We start from the raw sequence: 5,825 nt of genomic DNA on the forward strand, positions 1-5,825 counted from the left end.
CTCCTGGGCTCCCGGCTGGCCGCCCCCGGCACGGAACAAGCCCCTCCCGCAGCCGCGAGGGGCGGGCCTAGGGGCGGCCGGGCAGGGCCAGTCGGAGGCGCGGGGCGGAGCCAGGCCGGCCCTCCCCCGGCTGCTTCCGATGCGCCCGGCGAGAGGCGAGGAGGGGCGCGATCCTGGGCGCGCGGCGCGGAGGCGCAAACGGCGCGCTTTCCTGGAGAGGCTGCCGAGGCGGGCGGCGGCCATCTCCAAGCAGGGCTTGGCTCCGGAAAGCGCCGGGCTGCTGCCCTGGGGGCTCTGCAAAGGCTACAGTGAGGGGCGACAGACAAACAAAAACAGCAACAACCGCCCATCTGTAATGCAAGACTACTTTTCCGTCTCTAAACGGCATTCTTTTATAAAGTCAATGTAATGTAATGAATGGCTACGATGCTAGTCAATTTCAAAGCTGGAGTTAACTGTTTGCCTTCTAAGCGTTAGGGAGGTGAGACCGTATGACGTCGTTCGGGCGGGGGACCAGGATCTGGGACTCGACGCCCTCGACTACAGAAACTTGCTGGGCGACCTCGGGCTAGTCGTTCTTTCAGCCTAACCTCCCTCAGCGGGTGGTGGGTGGAAGGAGTAAATGGAGGAGGGAGGGGGCAACAGTTTTAGAAGAAAGGCAGGCGGTCGCGTTCTTCTCTCTGCTCTGAATTGTGAGCTAGCTTGAGTAGGTATCTGGAGAAGGTCATAATCATTTTCTAAAATCTTTTTAGGTGAGTAGCTTTGGTGGTTTGCAGTAGAACACAGCAGGATTCTAAGGTGCCAGTGGCACCTTAGAAATCAGCAAAATATCAGAGTTCAGCTTTTGCCAGTCAGAGCTCTCTTCTTCAGACAGCATAACAACAACAAATATACCACTCTTCAGGAAAATTAACACCCATTCAGAGCGGTTTACAAAGTGTGTTATGCTTATCCCTGCAACAATCACCCTGTGAGGTGGGTGGGGCGGAGAGAGCTCTGAGAGAGCTTTGACTGACCCAAGGTCACCTAGCTGGCTACAAGTGGAGGAGAGAGGAATCAAACCCAGTTCTCCTGTGGCTCTTAACCACTACACCGAACTAGTCTGCAGAATGGACCTTTACACTCAAAAGCTTACTCTGAAAATCTTGCTGGTCTTGAAGGTGCCATTAGACTCAAATCCTGCTGTTCATTTTCTAAAGATTATGTATCTAGTTCCACTCTTGCTGGTTGACTGAGAAGTGACTGCTCCAAGGTTACCCGGGAAGTTTCTTGGCAAGCTGGGATTTCACCCTGGTGCTCTCCATCGCAAACCATCACACCAGTCTGGCTTTTAGAAAAGAAAACAATGTTGTTATAGGAAAATCTAGAAAAATACAACATAAATACCAAGAATATAAACACTGACACAGAAAAGGAACACTCTCCCTGCTGTGTTAAAACAGAAAAATAATGCCAAGAAGAGACTTAAAATATAGAGGAAAATAAATGAAGAGCCAGTGTGGTGTAAAGAATATTTTGGATTTTTAATTTCAAATTGCAATAAAATCCATTTTTCAATTATTTTATCAGTTTGTAAGATGACATCATTGGTTTTTTTAACATAATTGCTCTTATATCATTTGTTAAATTTGTCACTGAGGGACTGTGCTACACCCTTCAGAATCATCCAGATACTGAAGGGCGGGTCTGTTTTGTCCAATATAATTTACAATGCTCAATAAATTCTGAAACTGAAATATCTGACTGTCTCAAGAAATGCAACAAACAGTGCGATCCTATGCAGTTACTCTAGTCTAAACCCACTGAAATCAATGGAATTAAACTGGAGCAAGTCTGCATAGGATTGCACTGAGAATATTCTAAAGGAAAAATATAAGCAATGTCTCCAGTTGATTGAAGGATGACTTTACAATTTTTTTTAGTAATCAGAAATAGCCAAAATATATGTAGGAAGTGTCTCTCAATTACTGATGTGATTCAATTTATTACATACACAAATGTTTAAATCCAATTGTCTGCCCCTTGCATTTCCTCTTTAATCAATGTCATATATGCCTCCTGCATATCTGCCATGAATGTACGTGGGTTCTGCCTCTGGCTCCTGAGAGTGGGGGAAGTTCTTGATTGTTCTGTGCCAGTGGGTTATCTTGCAGTGTTTACTTTCTCTTTCTCCTTCCGCTGAGCTAGTGTCCTTGACCGCCAGCCGAAGCTGGCTTGAGGTGTGCTCTTCCTGAGAACTAAAGATAAGTCCATCTTTCTCACTGCTTGCTCTAAATAATGTTTCACTCCAACACCCCCCCTCCAGGTTAAGGTGGGAATATGCCCTATAACTAACACTGCTAGCCCTATCTATGTCGCTTCTGCCAATTCTCATTGTCTATGCACCTTGTACTGAATGGATCTCTTAATAAAGTTTGTTGACTTAAGGGAATGGATATACAAAGAGGATGACCTAATTGACAATTTTTTAATCAGGAAAACAAAATTTGCCCCATGGTATAAAACCATCAAAAAAGACCACATTAGAGCATGTTATCTGACTGATATCACAGTCTATAAGCTTAGGGTAGCATTTATGTCATTACACTTCCAGTCTATGCCAACTGAGATGCTACTCTGGCAATTCCAAAAAACCCCCATCCATCAGCGGATATGTGTCTGTGGAACCTCAATTGAGGACTTACCACACTATGTTTAAAATTGTCCCTTATACCAGGAACCAAGGGGGAAATTTCTCACGAATATTTTATCTAGTCTCCATCTTCTGCCTTGACTTTGATAAATTTTATTCTTTCAGATATAGACCCTTTTATTTCGAATAGGATGGCCCTCTATGCCCTGGCTGCTAGGAAAATAAGGGCAAATGTGGTATCCAGGAGAGTAAACACCTGACATAGATTAGAAACCGTTCGGTTTTAATGTTGTTTAATGTTTACATTTTAGGCAAAATGCATTTTATAGTAATTTTATTTATATCTATGTAACTATATCTGTATTCTTGTATTTTTTGTTCTGTTCTGTTCTAATAAAGTTACTATAACTGGAACACCTGCGTGTTAACTGTGGAGAACACTTGGGGGACCTAATTGCCAGGGACTGACAATCAAGTTCAGCTACTATGGGGGGGTGGGGGTGGAGAGTGCTCTCAAGTCATAGCTGACTTGAGAGCTGACTCTACTCCTGGTAGAGTGTTTATGGCAAAAAACTAACTGAGGTGGTTTGCCATTGCCTGCCTGTGCAACCATGATCTTCGTTGGAGGTCTCCCATCCAATTACTAACCAAGGCTGACCCTGCTTAGCTTCTCAGATCTGATGAGATCAGGCTTACCTGGGCTATCCAGGTCAGAGTACTATGGGGTGTTAGGATTTTAAAAAAAATAAAACATTAAAACAGCATGCTTTTCAAAATAAAAGTTTTGGTTGCTAAATATAAATCAAATCCACATGTTAACTCAGACCCACTGCATTTGCATTATGCTCTTGCTCCAAAAGAGTTCAGTTGGGGCAACATCTGCCACCATCCCCTTTGATGTCAGACCATCCAATGAGGTGGACACAGCTGAGAGACGCCAAATAAAACTTCATAGTTGAACAGGGATTGGAACCTGGACTTCCCTGGTCTGAAATCCAATGCTCCGTCAAGCAGGCCCCCTTTAAGACTCTGAGAACATGAATGTCCATCTGTATTATCTTTGCCTTCTCACAACAGCCTTTCTCCATGTCACTGTTTTTGCAAGATTTTATACATGCAGTCTTAAGAATAAACAAACTTCATTTTTACCTTCCAAACTGAGTAATGTAGTATGTCAAAAGAGTTTAGCCCTTTTCAGATGGTACCCTCAGACATACTCGGATGTTGGCAACTGCGCACAGATCCTCCTGACATGGTCCGTTGCCACACAGCTTCAGCACATGCACATTGACCACTGGATTTTCCAGGGTTCCGGTTTGTGCATCTATGTATGTGAAATACATGCATTCCCCTATTCCGCCAGCAAATTGGAAGCATGTGGACAGCACAGAATCCTGATACATGCACAATTTTATTTAAGCTGAGTCTGGAATTCACGACTTGAGCATGGGTACACCCCAGAACGAACCCAGAGACTGGAAAACTAAGGCCTTGGGGAAGGTAAAGCTTTCAAGCATCTCACCTGCATGATTGCTGGTGTGGCTGTAATCAGCACCCAGCTGTCAGCCAGCTATCTATGCAAAAGGATCTTCATTTCAAACATTGAAAAGGAGCATTGATTGTCATAGTTGATGCGTGTGGCCTGAGGCAGCTGCTCCCCTTCAGAAAGGGCCAGCAGCAGACACACCTCATCCCACTCATTATCTATCTGTGTGTGTGTCTCATATGCATGTATTCCATGCTTGATGTATCCCATGCTTTGATGCGATGCTGCCTTCCCCTAAGCTGAGAACCCAACCACATGTGATGGTGGGAATTTGGGTCCAGATTCCCAAGTGTGTAATAGAGCTACAAAAAGCAGCCAGGAGACAATATGGATCAGGGCCATGGTGCTGGGAAGGAGGAGCTTAACCCTCACCCTACTCCACATGCTCCTCTCCCAAGTGGGAATTCTCCTTGCTGACTTGATAGATGGGAAAAGGCCTCTTGCACCTGACTTTTCCCCGCCCACAGCTGCATGCTGCAGGAGGGCCATTTCTGATAAACAGCCAAGAGGAAAAGGGAAGAAAGGGTTGCACTTACCTGTAATCAGGGCTTTTTTTCTGGGAAAAGAGGTGGTGGAACTCAGGATTGCACGACTGTCACTTTCGGTCAGCTGGAACAAGGGGGGAGTTTTTAAAAGTTTAAATCGCCCTCAGCGAAAATGGTCACATGGCCAGTGGCCCCACCCCCTGATCTCCAGACAGAGGGGAGTTTAGATTGCCTTCCGCGCTGTGTGGTGCGGAGGGTGATCTACACTCCCCTCTGTCTGGAGATCAGGGGGTGGGGCCACTGGCCATGTGACCATTTTCAAGAGGTGCTGGAACCAGGGCCGGCTCTAGCGTCACTGGCACCTGAGGCAGATTAAAGGATGCCACTGCGTGCACATGCACATGTGTGTGCGCCGGACTGTATGATGACATCACTGCGTGTGATGTCATCAGGCAGAGCTGGGTGCGCACGTGTGGGGGCTTCCAGCCCTCCCGTTCAGTTGCTCTGTGGGCCAGGTGCAGCCAGCCGCTCCGGCTGCTGGCTGCACCTGGCCCACAGAGCAACTGAACGGGAGGCTGCCCGTTCAACTGCCCCACACTGCTGCCGCCAGCACGCGCTCCTGGCCAAGCACAGCAGCTGCGGGCCAGGTGCGGCAGGTGGCCAGGGTGGTGCATGGCGACGTGCATCCTCCCAGTTCTCCAGCTCAGATGCTCTGTGTGCCCCCATGGCCTCCTGCTGTACTTGGCCCGCAGCTGTGTGCTGGCGGCGGCAGTGGCAGCAGCACAGAGCAACTGGGTGGGAGGGCTGGGAGGCTGCCCGCTTAGTGGTCCCGCGCTGCTGCCACCAGCACACGCTCCTGGCAGGGCACAGCAGCGCAGGGCAATTGAGCTCCATGGTGCATGCCCCTGCCCCTGGGCAGGCGCCCCCTCTGGCACCTTAGCGCCTGAGGCGGCTGCCGGGCTGGCCTCAGTGGGCAGGCTGGCCCTGGCTGGAACTCCATCCCACCGCATTCCAGCTGAAAAAAAGCCCTGCCTGTAATTGTTGTTCATCTAATGTTCTTTTGCTCAAGCCCACATGGGAACTGGATTGCAACTGGATTTTCCTGTGCTTTTAAATAAACATCCTAAGAATGGATCTTCCAGCCACATCTAGTTTGGCTCCA

Source organism: Eublepharis macularius, chromosome 13 (genome assembly GCF_028583425.1).
Source record: "Eublepharis macularius isolate TG4126 chromosome 13, MPM_Emac_v1.0, whole genome shotgun sequence".
NCBI lineage: Eukaryota > Metazoa > Chordata > Lepidosauria > Squamata > Eublepharidae > Eublepharis > Eublepharis macularius.